Here is an 18,717-nt window from a genome sequence, read left to right as displayed (position 1 = left end):
TTCATCCGGATTCATTTAGGGGACAGGGGTTTAATGGTGGTCATAGCCTTCTTTGTCTCCAACCTGGGCCAGAGCTCCTGGGGAGCTGACAAGGTTTCATGGGTTTGGAAGGCCAAGGGATGAAACACAGGCATCAGCAACAAGAGTGCGATCTGAGTTTAAGTGTACAGATCACTGATGACTCCACCATCCACCTCACTTCCCCACAGACCACAGACAACCCAGATCATCAGCTGGAAGCAGGGCACACCACCTCATCTACTTGGGAGCAGGAGACAGCAGTGAAACTACACACTAACATTTCTGAAATGATCACTTCGTGTTCCAGACTGAGCTAGAATAAATCTGTGTGAACAAACCACTTGTCTAAACAACATTTGAAATCAGTACCTTCAGCACTTTATGAATATGAAACACTCTCCCTGCCCCAGCTCTGTTTACTGCAGTGCACGTTGTCTCTCATGCAAACTTTTCTGTCTTTCAGCCGGTGGAATGGATGGAACACACCAGACGTAACACAAGACATTCGTTTCTCCAAGAAGGCTTAGAGTCCGGAGAATGACTCTTCTTCTGCTAGGACCTCTGCCCCAAGCTTCTGGGGAAGCAGCGAACTGCGCTCGACAAGGAAGGGACCTATGTGATCCACTGATTGGATTCAAAAGGTGAAAACGCATTGCAGAGGGTACCCCTTCCTGCTCCTCGCCATGGAAGAAAGACCTACAGATAATAGAGAGAGCTGTCTCTTCAGAGGAGGCTTTAAAAGAGAAAAAAAAAAAAAAGACAAAGCATAAGCAAAAAAAAAAAAAAATTGGTAAAGCCAACTCCCAATGCTCCAGAGAGTACAACAGTTTCAGGGTGACGGACGACCGGAAGAAGTTGGCGCAGGGAAAGAATGATGCAAGGCGGGATGGGGCTGGCCACGAGAGTGCCTTGCAGAATCCACCACAGTGTTCTCCATCTGCCAAGGCCAAGGAGCCATTCCCAAGTTAAAAATTTTCTATTAAGAAAACAAGACAAAACCAAAAACCATTCCAGAAAAAGGGTCGAGGGAAGAAGAATACTGGAGAACATCAAGCCGCTGACCTCCGGCGGATCACAAAGAGCCCACGCTGAAGCTGGCCCAAGTAAATCCTCATCTTGGTGCTGTCGCTTGTCTTCCTCACCCAGATCTGTGGGAGAGAAGGAAAAGGAACAGGATGAGAAGGCAGTACTGAGGGACACATGTTTCAGAGCACAGGGATGTCTGCATCAACTAGGTGCCGGCAGACAGCGGGCAACCTCTTCCTGTCAACCCAAGAGGCCTTCATAGGCACCTCCTTGACCTGTGGCCTCACTGCAGACAGCAGGCATCCGCACTTGAACTCATTTCTTCCAGGTCACCTTTTTACAAACTTTGAGTACAAAAATGGAAAGCACAGTGATCCTGAGTTTCTTTTTCATTTCTGCCTCCATCTTAAGGACTCTTTCTTGTTTGGTTTGATTACAGCATTAGCAACATTAGACACACATATTGATAAACAAACTTCCAAATAGAAAATATTTTCCTTGACCCAAGGGACTTTCATGTACAGCCTTCTAGAACTCTAGTTTCCTGGCACTTAAGGCTAATGGTCATAACAAGAAATGATAGAAAAATTAACAACAAAAATGCCTGTGAGTGAGTGAAGTCCAATTAGGATGCTGAGAAGGCAAAATTAGCTTAAGACAGTCCTTCCCTCCTGACAGTATCATTCTCCCCACAGATGCGATCAGATGTCTGGCACTGGACAGGGCACATATATTCTTCCACAGAACTGAGAAAGAACTCTTCCAGCGGGGGCCTGCCAGAGCTGCCAGGGGCACTCATACACAGCATCCTGCAGACAGGGAGGGGAAGGAGGGCTACCCCTCCATTACCCACCCAACCTGAGGGAGGAATTCCTGGGGGCCAGGCACTGTGATGACCAAGCTGAGCTCCTTCATTCTCAGGAAAACCATCAGAAGTACTGGCATCATCCCCACGCTACAGAAGAGCAAGGCTGAGTCCACTTGTCTGATGGAAGCCCTGGCACACGACGTCAAGGCCCCTTGCTCTCCTCACTCAACCACAGCGCCTCACTCTTGTTCTCACCTTTCTCTCAACCATGTACCTAACATGCAATCAGATGGAGATAAAAGTGTAATGTAAGTCTTTAAAGATCTGCATCTCACCATATATGCAAGTGCAAGTTCACAGATCTCTCTCCTCTTTCCCCCATTCATTTTTCAGGCTTTAAAAAAGCTTATTCAAAAAAGTCGCTCAGTCACTTCTAATCCTTGTAACGCTACAGACTGTAGCCGGCCAGGCTCCTCAGTCCATGGAATTTTCCAGGCAGAATACTGGAGTGGGTAGCCATTCCCTTCTCCAGGGGATCTTCCTGATTGCATTGCAGATAGATTCTTTACCATCTGACCCACTGGGGGGTGGGGGGACACACATAGAATATTTTCAGTTTCATCTCCATTTCCTTACTGTGATTATTTAACAAGACAAAAGACTTTAGTCAAGTACACTGGTTTAAACATAAAGACCTCACATGAAGCCAAGCTTCTAAAGGACCTTGTAGAACATTTTAAACTGAAAACTGACTCCAAGGAGGGCTGAACAGCAGGCAGTCCACCAACATGCTCAGACCCACGACCCATGCACCAAGTTCTGCCCACGGTCAAATTATGCAGCGGCCAAGTAGCTTCAGTGTTGCTTAGGATTTGAAATTTAAAAAATGAGCTGAAATATTTCTAAGAATTGAGAAAAGTTTCCCCATTGCCAGAGTTGCAAGGGCTCCAATGCACTGAGGCTTCTCCCCTCCAGGAGACATGTCTCAGTCTCACTGTTCCCTTGTCAGATCTCGCTGATACTCTGTCAAAGGGAAGACAATCTTCAAAGAAAAAAAAAAAAAACCCCACCTAACTTGCATTTCTATTTTCCTGAAAGTCCTGAGGTGTCACAGGACAGGTTCTGAAGTTAGGTTCAGGTACCAGGAAGCCACATGCACCTTGTACAGTGGCCCACAGGGCCAGGCACACGTGCTCTGCTGTGAAATTGCAAAGCCTAACTGCCAGGGAACAGCAGGCTTCTGAGATGCCCTGTTTCTGACTTGGCTTGGGATGACACACAGATCCCACGCCTACAGAAAAATAACATTCATTTATCTGGTAGGCTCTCCGTAACTACTAAGTAAAACAATCATTCTGCAAACTAGTCACACTGGAGGGCATTTTCAATTCAGGAAGCTGGGAGAATAGAATAGGCTTACTTTATTTTATAATCCAGCTTCATTAGATTTACTGTGCACTGGCATGAATAAGTTTGGAGGGTAGACACATAAAAATCAATTTCTTTACAGACATTTGTGGACTGATAAAAGATCAAGCCAAAACAGCTATTAAAGTTTTAAACTGTTTTTTGACTACTAACAATACCCAGTTTACACACTGCTGACAGCCTGCTAATGAAGGGCCAGCAGGAGAACGCACAGACCAGTCCCATCGTCCTCGGCCTCAAGACCCCTCTGAGCTGACTTTCAACCAGCCCCATCCCACAAGAGTAACTGGAGGACACCAGTCCCTGAAGATATGAGCCTAGCATCTCCTTGCTCAGAAGCACAACAGGACATGCAGGATGAGAGAGACAGCAGGCGAGGAGTGGCATGTGGGTCAGAAGAGACCACCACCCATTTATTGAGCACTTACTGTGTGCCAGGTGCCTTGCTAGATCCTCAGAGCGAGAAACAAATCTGAGTACCCATGAGAGCTCGAGAGAGAGAACAACAAAGACAAGCTGGCTCCACAGGCAAGTCCCACCCTCAGTGGACTGTTTCCTTAAAAAGTGGCATGATTTCAATGTGCAGACGGCAAAACCGACTTGCCTTGTGTTCCTTCGTGCAGTCTATCTCAGTGGTGCCTGACTCAACTACTCTGTAGGGAGTTCACAATCACAAGGAATATACAAACCCACATATACTGTAATCATGCAAAGAGATTTTCAAGAGCAATATGTGCAATTTCTGCCTGAAAGTGCTACCTTTCGAATCTAACCCACATACAATATAGTGGGTACAGTGATTCCACTGCACTTCCGTGGTGGTGCTTGCATTGCAGGTTTGTCCCACTTTGCATTCCTAAAGGGTGAGGGAGTTCAGTCCTTACTTCATTGGCTCCAACGGAGCTGATCACACAGCTCAGTTTCTGGTTGTCCTTCGATTCCAGATAGATGGCTTGGCTCTTATGGTACCTGCCAGAAACAAGACATACACTTATTTTTTAACCACCTTTTTGAGATATGATTGACATCTGAAATGTGGTACATATTTAATGTACACAAATAAGTGAGTTTGAGAATAAGTACATGCCCATGAAATCATCACCACCAGTCATAAACATCTGTCTCCTCCCAAAGTCTTTCCCATCCTCTTTATTATAACTATAGTTTTGTAGCTTTTTTTTTTCTTTTTTTGGTAAGAATATTTAACATAAGGGCTTTCCTTGTGGCTCAGCTGGTAAAGAATCCACCTGCAATGTGGGAGACCTGGGTTCGATCCCTGGGTTGGGAAGATCCCCTGGAGAAGAGAAAGGCTACTCACTCTAGTATTCTGAGCTGGAGAATTCCATGGATTGTATAGTCCATGGGGTTGCAAAGAGTCAGACATGACTGAGCAACTTTCACTTCACTTTCACTTAACCCTCTTAAAAATTTTAAGTATGTAAGTACTGGCACAAATTTAAGAAAGTAATAAAGAAATGAAGAAAAGGAGGGAAGAAAAAAAATACCACCACAACAAAAAATATAATTAAAGGAGTCTTAATTTATATTTGAGGAACAGCCTGGATTTCAAGTTTAATTTCAATGCTTCCATTCCTTGGATTAGACAATCTCCTAATCTTCTAAGTCTAAAATCTACATTCTTGGTCTCACTGCAGAGTGGAAAAGGGGGCCAAAGAAAGGGCTGGAAAACCAACTCTGTATTTGGTTTTTTATTTAAGACTATGTGACCCAGTTCACTAGTGGAGCTGATGGAATTCCAGCTGAGCGATTTCAAATCCCAAAAGATGATGCTGTGAATGTGCTGCACTCAATATGTCAGCAAATTTGGAAACTCAGCAGTGGCCACAGGACTGGAATAAGTCAGTTTTCATTCCAATCCCAAAGAAAAGAAATGCCAAAGAATATTCAAACTGCCACACAATTGCACTCATCTCACATGCTAGTAAAGTAATGCTCAAAATTCTCCAAGCCAGGCTTCAGCAATACATGAACCGTGAACTTCCAGATGTTTAAGCTGGTTTTAGAAAACACAAAGGAACCAGAGATCTAATTGTCAACATCCGCTGGATCATCGAAAAACCAAGAGAGTTCCAGAAAAATATCTATTTCTGCTTTATTGACTATGCCAAAGCCTCTGACCGTGTGGATCACAATAAACTGTGGAAAATTCTGAAAGAGATAGGAATACCTGTCCACCTGACTTGCCTCTTGAGAAACCTATATGCAGGTCAGGAAGCAACAGTTAGAACTGGACGTGGAACAACAGACTGGTTCCAAATAAGAAAAGGAGTACGTCAAGCCTGTATACTGTCACCCTGCTTATTTAACTTATATGCAGAGTACATCATGAGAAACGCTGGGCTGGAAGAAGCACAAGCTGGAATCAAGATTGCCGGGAGAAATATCAATAACCTCAGGTATGCAGATGACACCACCCTTATGGTAGAAAGTGAAGAAGAACTAAAGAGCCTCTTGATGAAATTGAAAGAGGAGAGTGAAAAAGTTGGCTTAAAGCTCAACATTCAGAAAACTAAGATCATGGCATCTGGTCCCATCACTTCATGGCAAATAGATGGGGAAACAGTGGAAACAGTGTCAGACTTTATTTTTGGGGGCTCCAAAATCACTGCAGATGGTGATTGCAGCCATGAAATTAAAAGATGCTTACTCCTTAGAAGGAAAGCTATGACCAACCTAGACAGCATATTAAAAAGCAGAGATATTACTTTGCCAATAAAGGTCCATCTAGTCAAGGCTATGGTTTTTCCAGTAGTCATGTATAGATGTGAGAGTTGGACTATCAAGAAAGCTGAGCGCCAAAGAATTGATGCTTTTGAGCTTTGGTGTTGGAGAAGACTCTCCAGAGTCCCTTGCACTGCAAGGAGATCCAACCAGTCCATCCTAAAGGAGATCAGTCCTGGGTGTTCATTGGAAGGACTGATGCTGAAGCTGAAACTCCAGTACTTTGGCCACCTGATGCGAAGAGCTGACTCATTTGAATAACACCCTGATGCTGGGAAAGACTGAGGGCAGGAGGAGAAGGGGACGACAGAGGATGAGATGGTTGGATGGCATCACCAACTCAATGGACATGAGTTTGGGTAGGCTCCGGGAGTTGGTGATGGACAGGGAGGCCTGGTGTGCTGCGGTTCATGGGGTGGCAAAGAGTTGGACATGACTGAGCGACTGAACTGAACTGACCCAGTTCAAAAAGTAAAATATAATTTTTCAAGTAAAACCTGTTCCCACTCTCTATCTCCACCCCTAAAACACTGAGACGGGAGGATGGACAAAATTAATAGATGGGCTTGAACACACTGTTCCATTATTTTCTATTTGTTCAGATAACACATAGAAAATAAGTAAATTTGGCCTGACTTTTTCAACAAGACAACAGGTCAAATTCAGCCCTTGTTCTGACTGCTCATTCAACAAATACTCATTAGCCACTCACTATTTCACTGGCCACCCTAGAGGGTGGAGGCAGACAGCCAACAAGGCCATAGGGTCCTCTGCTGTCAGGAGCTTTGAATATAGTGGCAGTGACTATTAAATACTCATACTTGCCAAGTCTAACTAGGCGAAGTTCAGAGCATTAGACTTGGACCAAAAGGTACCTAACTTTGCCCTGGTCAGTTGGGAGAACTGACCAGGAGAAAAGACAAGACTCTCCCCCTTTCAGTCTCTGCATCTATTCTCTTGGCCTGTAGTGCAGGACCATCTTCACTTTCTTTTACAAGTTCAGGGACAAGGCCAAGGATGAAAGTGAGGAAACCAGGGCCAAAGCACAAATGAGTCAGTAACAGCTGCCACATGGGGAATGAGTAGCTGCTGTGTGACCAGAGCTGGAAACATCAGCAGAGGTGCTGCTGGCAACTCTGGCCTGGGCCAGTCCAGTCCAGTCAAACGTAACCTTTGATTCATTCTGGCTGCGCAGAGTTGACTTAACAGACCCACCAACTCATGTAGCTTCCACCAAAATGCATCCCCCAGCAAAGCATCGCCATCTTACCACGATTTCTGTTGGGGAAGAAGACAGACTCTGTTTTGCTGGTACAATGAAATAATCCACCGCAAAGAAATCACAGTTAAGGATGCACTTCACGCCTACAAGGGCTTCCCTGTGGCTCAGCTGGTAAAGAATCTACCTGCAGTGTGGGAGACCTGGGTTTGATCCCTGGGTTGGGACGATCCCCTGGAGAAGGGAATGGCTACCCACTCCAGTATTCTGGCCTGGAGAATTCCATTGACTGTATAGCCCATGGGGTTGCAAAGAGCTGGACACAACTGAGCGACTTTCACTTTCACTTCATGCCCAAATGGGCTTTTTTCAATTAAGGTTCATAGCAAGAAGAGATAAGAAAGCCTTCCTCAGCGATCAATGCAAAGAAATAGAGGAAAACAACAGAATGGGAAAGACTAGAGATCTCTTCAAGAAAATTAGAGATACCAAGGGAACATTTCATGCAAAGATGGGCTCGATAAAGGACAGAAATGGTATGGACCTAACAGAAGCAGAAGATATTAAGAAGAGGTGGTGAGAATACACAGAAGAACTGCACAAAAAAGATCTTCACGACCCAGATAATCACGATGGTGTGATCACTCACCTAGAGCCAGACATCCTGGAATGTGAAGTCAAGTGGGCCTTAGAAAGCATCATTAGGAACAAAGCTAGTGGAGGTGATCGAATTCCAGTTGAGCTATTTCAAATCCTGAAAGATGATGCTGTGAAAGTGCTGCACTCAATATGCCAGCAAATTTGGAAAACTCAGCAGTGGGCACAGGACTGGAAAAGGTCAGTTTCCATTCCAATCCCAAAGAAAGGCAATGACAAAGAATGCTCAAACTACCGCACAATTGCACTCATCTCACATGCTAGTAAAGTAATGCTCAAAATTCTCCAAGCCAGGCTTCAGCAATACGTGAACCGTGAACTTCCTGATGTTCAAGCTGGTTTTAGAAAAGGCAGAGGAACCAGAGATCAAATTGCCAACATCCACTGGATTATGGAAAAAGCAAGAGAATTCCAGGAAAATATCTATTTCTGCTTTATTGACTATGCCAAAGCCTTTGACTGTGTGGATCACAATAAACTGTGGAAAATTCTGAAAGAGATGGGAATACCAGACCACATGACCTGCCTCTTGAGAAATCTGTATGCAGGTCAGGAAGCAACAGTTAGAACTGGACATGGAACAACAGACTGGTTCCAAATAGGAAAAGGAGTTCGTCAAGGCTGTATATTGTCACCCTGTTTATTTAACTTATATGCAGAGTACATCATGAGAAACGCTGGGCTGGAAGAAGCACAAGCTGGAATCAAGACTGCCGGGAGAAATATCAATAACCTCAGATATGCAGATGACACCACCCTTATGGCAGAAAGTGAAGAGGAACTCAAAAGCCTCTTGATGAAAGTGAAAGAGGAGAGTGAAAAAGTTGGCTTAAAGCTCAACATTCAGAAAACTAAGATCATGGCATCTGGTCCCATCACTTCATGGCAAATAGATGGGGAAACAGTGGAAACAGTGTCAGACTTTATTTTTGGGGGCTCCAAAATCACTGCAGATGGTGATTGCAGCCATGAAATTAAAAGATGCTTACTCCTTAGAAGGAAAGCTATGACCAACCTAGACAGCATATTAAAAAGCAGAGATATTACTTTGCCAATAAAGGTCCATCTAGTCAAGGCTATGGTTTTTCCAGTAGTCATGTATAGATGTGAGAGTTGGACTATCAAGAAAGCTGAGCGCCAAAGAATTGATGCTTTTGAGCTTTGGTGTTGGAGAAGACTCTCCAGAGTCCCTTGCACTGCAAGGAGATCCAACCAGTCCATCCTAAAGGAGATCAGTCCTGGGTGTTCATTGGAAGGACTGATGCTGAAGCTGAAACTCCAGTACTTTGGCCACCTGATGCGAAGAGCTGACTCATTTGAATAACACCCTGATGCTGGGAAAGACTGAGGGCAGGAGGAGAAGGGGACGACAGAGGATGAGATGGTTGGATGGCATCACCAACTCAATGGACATGAGTTTGGGTAGGCTCCGGGAGTTGGTGATGGACAGGGAGGCCTGGTGTGCTGCGGTTCATGGGGTGGCAAAGAGTTGGACATGACTGAGCGACTGAACTGAACTGACCCAGTTCAAAAAGTAAAATATAATTTTTCAAGTAAAACCTGTTCCCACTCTCTATCTCCACCCCTAAAACACTGAGACGGGAGGATGGACAAAATTAATAGATGGGCTTGAACACACTGTTCCATTATTTTCTATTTGTTCAGATAACACATAGAAAATAAGTAAATTTGGCCTGACTTTTTCAACAAGACAACAGGTCAAATTCAGCCCTTGTTCTGACTGCTCATTCAACAAATACTCATTAGCCACTCACTATTTCACTGGCCACCCTAGAGGGTGGAGGCAGACAGCCAACAAGGCCATAGGGTCTCTGCTGTCAGGAGCTTTGAATATAGTGGCAGTGACTATTAAATACTCATACTTGCCAAGTCTAACTAGGCGAAGTTCAGAGCATTAGACTTGGACCAAAAGGTACCTAACTTTGCCCTGGTCAGTTGGGAGAACTGACCAGGAGAAAAGACAAGACTCTCCCCCTTTCAGTCTCTGCATCTATTCTCTTGGCCTGTAGTGCAGGACCATCTTCACTTTCTTTTACAAGTTCAGGGACAAGGCCAAGGATGAAAGTGAGGAAACCAGGGCCAAAGCACAAATGAGTCAGTAACAGCTGCCACATGGGGAATGAGTAGCTGCTGTGTGACCAGAGCTGGAAACATCAGCAGAGGTGCTGCTGGCAACTCTGGCCTGGGCCAGTCCAGTCCAGTCAAACGTAACCTTTGATTCATTCTGGCTGCGCAGAGTTGACTTAACAGACCCACCAACTCATGTAGCTTCCACCAAAATGCATCCCCCAGCAAAGCATCGCCATCTTACCACGATTTCTGTTGGGGAAGAAGACAGACTCTGTTTTGCTGGTACAATGAAATAATCCACCGCAAAGAAATCACAGTTAAGGATGCACTTCACGCCTACAAGGGCTTCCCTGTGGCTCAGCTGGTAAAGAATCTACCTGCAGTGTGGGAGACCTGGGTTTGATCCCTGGGTTGGGACGATCCCCTGGAGAAGGGAATGGCTACCCACTCCAGTATTCTGGCCTGGAGAATTCCATTGACTGTATAGCCCATGGGGTTGCAAAGAGCTGGACACAACTGAGTGACTTTCACTTTCACTTCATGCCCAAATGGGCTTTTTTCAATTAAGGTTCATAGCAAGAAGAGATAAGAAAGCCTTCCTCAGCGATCAATGCAAAGAAATAGAGGAAAACAACAGAATGGGAAAGACTAGAGATCTCTTCAAGAAAATTAGAGATACCAAGGGAACATTTCATGCAAAGATGGGCTCGATAAAGGACAGAAATGGTATGGACCTAACAGAAGCAGAAGATATTAAGAAGAGGTGGTGAGAATACACAGAAGAACTGCACAAAAAAGATCTTCACGACCCAGATAATCACGATGGTGTGATCACTCACCTAGAGCCAGACATCCTGGAATGTGAAGTCAAGTGGGCCTTAGAAAGCATCATTAGGAACAAAGCTAGTGGAGGTGATCGAATTCCAGTTGAGCTATTTCAAATCCTGAAAGATGATGCTGTGAAAGTGCTGCACTCAATATGCCAGCAAATTTGGAAAACTCAGCAGTGGGCACAGGACTGGAAAAGGTCAGTTTCCATTCCAATCCCAAAGAAAGGCAATGACAAAGAATGCTCAAACTACCGCACAATTGCACTCATCTCACATGCTAGTAAAGTAATGCTCAAAATTCTCCAAGCCAGGCTTCAGCAATACGTGAACCGTGAACTTCCTGATGTTCAAGCTGGTTTTAGAAAAGGCAGAGGAACCAGAGATCAAATTGCCAACATCCACTGGATTATGGAAAAGCAAGAGAATTCCAGGAAAATATCTATTTCTGCTTTATTGACTATGCCAAAGCCTTTGACTGTGTGGATCACAATAAACTGTGGAAAATTCTGAAAGAGATGGGAATACCAGACCACATGACCTGCCTCTTGAGAAATCTGTATGCAGGTCAGGAAGCAACAGTTAGAACTGGACATGGAACAACAGACTGGTTCCAAATAGGAAAAGGAGTTCGTCAAGGCTGTATATTGTCACCCTGTTTATTTAACTTATATGCAGAGTACATCATGAGAAACGCTGGGCTGGAAGAAGCACAAGCTGGAATCAAGACTGCCGGGAGAAATATCAATAACCTCAGATATGCAGATGACACCACCCTTATGGCAGAAAGTGAAGAGGAACTCAAAAGCCTCTTGATGAAAGTGAAAGTGGAGAGTGAAAAAGTTGGCTTAAAGCTCAACATTAAGAAAATGAAGATCATGGCATCCAGTCCCATCACTTCATGGGAAACAGATGGGGAAACAGTAGAAACAGTGTCAGACTTTATTTTTGGGACTCCAAAATCACTGCAGATGGTGACTGCAGCCATGAAATTAAAAGATGCTTACTCCTTGGAAGAAAAGTTATGACCAAGCTAGATGGCATATTGAAAAGCAGAGACATTACTTTGCCAACAAAGGTCCATCTAGTCAAGGCTATGGTTTTCCCAGGGTCATGTATGGATGTGAGAGTTGGACTGTGAAGAAAGCTGAGTGCCGAAGAATTGATGCTTTTGAACTGTGGTGTTGGAGAAGACTCTTGAGAGTCCCTTGGACTGCAAGGAGATCCAACCAGTCCATTCTGAAGGAGATCAGCCCTGGGATTTCTTTGGAAGGAATGATGCTAAAGCTGAAACTCCAGTACTTTGTCCACCTCATGCGAAGGGTTGACTTATTGGAAAAGACTGTGATGCTGGGAGGGATTGGGGGCAGGAGGAGAAGGGGACGACAGAGGATGAGATGGCTGGATGGCATCACTGACTCGATGGACATGAGTCTAAGTGAACTCTGGGAGTTGGTGACGGACATGGAGGCCTGGCGTGCTGTGATTCATGGGGTCGCAAAGAGTCGGACATGACTGAGCGACTGAACTGAACTGAAGCATTCTTTAACATGCTACTTAGAGCTGAAAACTCAAGCTTACAAGTCAATTTATTTCCTGAGAACACTATGAAAAGAAATAGAATCATAGAGTCATTTAGAACAGCAACACTGGTTGAGACTCAGCTTTAAAGTTGCCTTTGGCCAGGGATTAGTTGGTAAACTGGGTCAGGGGACCTCCAGAACTTTAAATATGTTAATATCACAGCACATAAGCAAAGGGTGAACTGGTTCACGGCAAAACTCAAACTTGAGTTTCCCTCCCACATCTAAGCCAACCATCCCATGTAAATGGTCAAGTTGTGAGTAATGGTTAGAATAAAAAAAGAACGGGAGACTATTCACAGCTACTCTATGGGGATTATGAGTTATTAAAGAGATAAAAAACACAAAACAACATGCAACTAGCCTCAAGTCACCTGATACTACTTTCTAAGTACTTTAATAAAGAAAGGTCATGGGTGGGTGTTGGTATAGAAGTACATAACTAGTGTGAAATGTGCTCAATATACTGCTAAGTCAAGAAAAAGGCTACATCCATTATGTCCCTGGGCACATAACACACATAATATGTTTATGTGTGTATCATATACACAGAAAAAAAACAGGTAAGCTTATATATTAAAATGTCTATTAAATATATAAAAATTTCACCAAAATATAAAATAAAAAACCTCAGAAAAGAATGATATTTCTTTCATTGCGTGGTTTTCTTCTTTTCAGAATAAATAGGGTACAAAAGTGTGAAAGCATTAGTCACTGAGTCATATCTGACTCTTTGCAACCCCATGGACTGTAGGCCACCAGGCTCCTCTGTCCACGGAATTCTCCAGGCAAGAATACTAGAGTGGATTGCCATTTCCTTCTCCAGGGGATCTTCCCGACCCAGGTATCAAACCTGGGTCTTTTGCATTGCAGGCAGACTCTTCACTGTCTGAACCACCAGGGAAGCCCCATTACTTGTATTAAAAAGTATACTGTACTTTCTTATAAGCCACAATGCTGGAAAATACCAAAATAACCAAAAAATGGTAAGAAGAAAACTTAATGTACAAATTATGTCTTAATATCTGTTAAAGGCAATTCTGGGAGATAGTCAGAACAGCTGTCCTGGGATGCACTGTATCTTCCTTCCGATACACTCAGCATTCAAATGCCAACACACCAGCCTGGCTTTAAAGTAGATATCAGGAGTAAATGCAATCTGGTCTGGTAAGCCTGGGAAGCGGTCTAGGACTAACATAACCGGCCCACCTCTCAAAGCTGCCTGCTCTGGGGTCACTGAACCTTGGTGGCTTGAATGCCCACCACTGCTCACATGCTCTTGTGCCCACTGTGTGCTCCACAGAAGAGCTGGCCAGCACTGTTTGCCCAACGAGCTGACTCCCAAGTCCTTCTGAAGCAGAGGCTCTGGGACCTCTGGGGGGTTCTCTCCCGTCACAAGTGGTCTTGGGGAACCATTATCCCTGGATATCAAATCTACTAATTACCCAAATTCTCTGGGAAAAAACAAGTCCTCAGAAATTAAAGTGCTCATACATAGTGGGGTGATAGGAGGGGTAATTTTCCAAGAAGAAACCATAAAGTATATAGCAACCTTACCACACAAATTTACTTGCTAATTCTAAATACTAATTTTAAAAATAGCAGAAAATTCAAAATATGTTCAAAAAATGTTTAAAAAAAAAAGCAACAAAATTGAGTTAAATTAGTAAAATGTATCCTTTTTTTTTTTAAACCAATTAACTTGTTTGATAAGCTACAACTCATCTCCGCTGAAAAAATATTTTAAATAGCCTCAGAGAAGAAGCCCCAAACATCAAATTGACTCTATTACTAATGGAAATTCTGACCTGGGGGAATTTCTACAATTAAGCCCTTAAAGTTTTGCCTCTACTATTAAATCCAATGAACTAGAACCACAACTACTATTATTGAAGAAAGCAATTTCTTTAGAAGGTGGGTCAAAAAGTGGGGCAGAGAAGGGTAGAATTAATTTAATTTTGTATCCTCCTGGGAATCCTGATATTAATGTTTTATTTCCCCCAAAAAACGAATGCCATGTTACAACCACAGGAGTGCAAGAAGTCCCAATTCCAGCTGTAAAGAGGCACTGCTGGGAGGTGGGGGGTGGGTGGGAGGCTCAAGAGGGAGGGGATATACGTACACTTATAGCTGATTCAAGGTGCTGTACAGCAGAAATCAACACAACACTATAAAGCAATTATCCTCCAATTAAAAATGAAAAAAGAGTCACTGCTTTCAGTTATTAATAACAGCCAGGCCGAGGGTTAAATCCACCTGTGCAAGTGTGTTGATTTCACTGGATTCACTTTAGCAGCCCCAGATTTAAAGTGAGGGGAGAAAATACAGTCCACGGCACAGGCAGCATCAGTGAGTCACCTTAAAATCTCAGCTACTTTCACAGTGCTTTCTAAGGAGGGTCATTAGTACAAATCAAAATGTGAGGAAAACCTCCAGCAGGACATAAAATATCTTAAAAGCAGTGTACACCAGAGGCAAGGCAGACGCTCATCTTCCCAAGTGAAACGTAGCCTGATAAATAAGCATTCAAGCCAAGATGGGCGGCCCAAATCACACTCATTGTGCTGAGGTCATTTAAAAACTCAATGAAATGTGTTTTAAAAAATAAAACTCAATGAAATGTGTTTTTGCCAGAAATACTGTTTCATAAAAATACTTCATGCCACCAGCAAGAGCAGAAAGCAATTCAGATGACCTCTCGGCCACAGGCTAGGACTACTGAGAAAGAAGGAAGAATGAGAGCCTCCAAACTGACAAGGACACAGAGCCAAACATCAGAAGCCTGTCAGATGTGAGAGGCCAGGTCCTGCACTGGGAGTGTACCAGCCAGGATTCTGGCAACACACTTTCCAGATCCAGCGGAAAGGGAAGGGCCCTCTCTCAGCAGATGTGATGTGAACTCTGACTGGCAAGGCCACAGAAGAGGAACACAAAGAATGCGAAAACAACAGTCCATCATACTTAACAACAGAGTAAGCAACCTGAAAGTCACTGAAATTATCAGATGCTTCCAGACACTTGAAAGGATCTCTGCTGCCACTGGGAGGAAAGACAGTGAAATTCCTTCCAAATGCTTAGCTGATTGGACACATCCCACCTGACCACGGTCTACACTGTGAAACCCCCGTCACTGTGGATTCTTTCTTTAGAAAAACAGAATTTTATTTTACTGACCTTTCATATCTCGTAAATTCTGAGGACTAAGCCTTAGGAGAAGGAAGACAGAAAGCGACACAATGACAAAATGAACATCATCTGAAATATCACAGGGCTTTAGGACTCACAGATTTGTAAAGATGTTAGTGATAGATCTCATCAATCTTTTGAAGATGGTTCTTATGTGTGGGCTTGATCTTTAAAGGTTATTTGGTTTTCATTATTTAGAACATTTTCATCTTATTTTTGCCCCTTGATGTGTGAGTTTGTCGGGGCCTGCCATCTAGTGGTGCTGTGTTCTAACAAGCAACCCTAGAAAACAAGACAACTGGCCTTTTAGAAGGACACCGAAGAATCAAATGACAGGGGCAGAAGTCACCAAGATCAGGCTCAACAGACAGATCCAGCCTTCATCCTCTTACTGGGTTATTAACTCACTGTAACCTCAAGGGTGAACTGATTTACTTCAGGCACCACTAGGTCTCTGGGCATTTTTACCAACTTCAGACATTAATGTTGGGCTTTTTTTTTTTTTAAAGAAACCTCAAAACATCAAAATAATCATAACTAATTTTTGAATTTTGGTTTAAATACTGAAACTCAAAACATTATATAACCATTATAAATGGCAATTACAGAGACCCTACAATAACCCAGAGAAACATTCTCCATACAAAACAAGTAGAAAGGCAGCATGAAACGTGTCCACCATGACTTACCCTGAGCAACAGTATGCCTACACGTGGGCAATGAATAAAAGGAGGAATTGAGAATTTAAAGAAAGATGGCAGGTCTAGGTGACTTGACACCTAGCAGATGCCCAGTCACAGAGCAAACAGTAGGAACATTTACAAAAAGAGCAAATGCATGAATAATGGTTTTTCATATTTTGCTATTTCCTTCCCAATGACCTCAATGGTGGCCTGAAGGTTTCAAAACCATCTTCAATCTAAACTCGTAATGTTTTAGGCTACACCTCTCCCAGGCACTTTCCCTGGAACAACTTGTGCTGCAGGATGTGGTGTGTAAAAGGGCGCACGCATGCTCAGTCACTCAACTCATTGTCCTACTCTTTGCGACCCCCACCAGGGCTCCTCTGTCCATAGACTTCCCAGGCAGAATACTAGAATGGCTGTCACCATTTTCCTCCTCCAGGGTACTTTCCAACCCAGGGATTTGAACCCACATCTCCTGCACTGGCAGGCAGATTCTTTAACCACTGAGCCACCAGGACGGCCTGTGTAAACGGTACCATGTAAAAGGGTACCTTGGTCAGATAAACAGTACTGAGTAACATCTCATAAATTCACAGTGTACATTAGCGTCAGAAGACCCAGAGTGCTACAATGATGAACCCCTGATCTTAGTTAACACAGCCACTGCCACACACTCACCTGACCACAGAATCTTTTCTTCCACAGAAACCCCTATTAATTTCAGCACACAGAGGCCACAGTTTAAGGGGAGGCAGAGGGGCACATAAACCCTGACCCCAGTCTACAGGGGCACCACAAAAGAGTAAGCCTGCAGGATCTAGTATGGTGGCAGCAGCATGATCAGAAGAAAATGTTTTTGGGGAACACTGCCTTCAGAGATCTAACAAGCAGCATCAATCCAAGACTCTTGACACACTTCTTAATGTCCCTCCACCGTTAGTTAAGCAGCAGCCATGCTCTGAAATAATAACTAGAGACAGCCCTGGCCCCTTTCCAAACGGTTCTTTTGAGATACTAATGAATAACCTATGTTCACACAGAACTTACCATCTTTTATCGTAGTACAGTTTGCCGTCTTCTATCCGAGAGCTTCAAATCTCTGCGCTGGAGACTCTGCAGGGGTGGTGGGCAAGTGTTCGGGAGAGGATGGGGATGCTGGAGGAACCAAAGAGATATTCCATGACTACGCGTGTCACAAAGCATGCGAGTCTATCCACTAACATGCTTTAAGTGAAATGCTATTTAAAAGGGGGTAAGGATCCTCATGATCTCAAGTTCTTACCACTGTAATAAATGGAAATTCAACAAAATTCTGGTACATCACATCTTCAAGCAACTCTGGAGCAGGCAAGGCAAAGATTAACCTCCCCACGGAAGAGAAACTGAAACCTGAGGCTCAGGCAGGCTAAGGATGGTGCCCAAGGTGACTGAGAGTAGGACTAAAACACCACGACAATCAGAAGCTCCAATGGGCAAGAGACTAGAAAAATATCTTTAAATTTATAAAAATTAAATCATGCTTAGAAATATTTATTAAGAGATAGAGCAGGTTATTGGGGTATGTATCGAATCAAGCTAATAGCGCTGATAACTAAAATGGGTTCAAATCATCTAAATTCACACACTTACTCACAAACCTGCCCCACCAGGCCTTCAGACCCTCAGGACTTCTCTCCAGACCATGGTGGCTTCAGGAGGGAATTATTTAGAGTGGGAAGAATCTTGTTTCCTTTAGCAAGACTCGACTCATAGAGGGATGTGTAAGCAATCGCCATGTTTTAAAAACAACAACAAAAAAAAGCCTTGCCAGTCCAGAGTTCTATTTTGCAGCTAGCAAAGACCCTTAGTGCTGCTCTGATGAAGCACCCTAGACACTGGGCCTGTCTCTCTGTAAGTTGGGACTGGGAGTAGCCCGAAAGGCCCTTAGGAGAACCAGCCTGTGAAAAGCCACCGGATAAGACGCCTCGTGCTGAACTCTACCAAGCTACTACCACTGAAGCACTCTCTGATTTCATTTTCAGAAATGGATCTGTGCTGACATCTTATGCCTAATGCCTACAAAGGATAGGAAAAGATCATATATCTTTTTTACAATAAATCCTAAGAAAAAGACAAAGGTACCTTTAACATAGCAAGGTTAAAAATAAAAATCAAGGGAGGATGAGCTTAAAGGTCCCCTTTGGTTATCATGATGACTGCTCTTAGGTAAATGATGAATGTTTTATTTTTGAAAACCATGACAACTCCTTGTCAGGCATTCACGTGCTTTTCCAAAAATACAAAAACGCTGCACAAATGCCTGTAACATCGTGCACTTACCTGGTCTCTTGGGTGACTTCAGCTGTAGGAAGAACAACAAAAAAATCTTAGAGAAAATCATTTCAGGTGCAACTTAAGGTGTCAAAGGTATCACAGTGATTTCACAAGCAACATGTGAACAAAA

At 43.6% G+C, this 18,717-nt stretch overlaps 1 long non-coding RNA gene across 1 annotated transcript; it reads right to left on the bottom strand.

The window, feature by feature from the left end:
* Positions 1-376: 376 nt before the first annotated feature.
* Positions 377-18,711, bottom strand: LOC113888664. Its single transcript, XR_003510030.1, has 4 exons — positions 18,594-18,711; positions 17,322-17,429; positions 4,168-4,252; positions 377-1,169 (listed from the first exon to the last, which is right to left on the bottom strand). It is a non-coding gene; the product is annotated as an uncharacterized LOC113888664 (long non-coding RNA).
* Positions 18,712-18,717: the final 6 nt, after the last annotated feature.

Source organism: Bos indicus x Bos taurus, unplaced genomic scaffold (assembly GCF_003369695.1).
Source record: "Bos indicus x Bos taurus breed Angus x Brahman F1 hybrid unplaced genomic scaffold, Bos_hybrid_MaternalHap_v2.0 tig00000769_arrow_arrow_obj, whole genome shotgun sequence".
In the NCBI taxonomy this organism is placed as follows: domain Eukaryota; kingdom Metazoa; phylum Chordata; class Mammalia; order Artiodactyla; family Bovidae; genus Bos; species Bos indicus x Bos taurus.
Note: the sequence above shows the minus strand (reverse complement) of the source record. Positions and strands in the feature narration are given on the sequence as shown.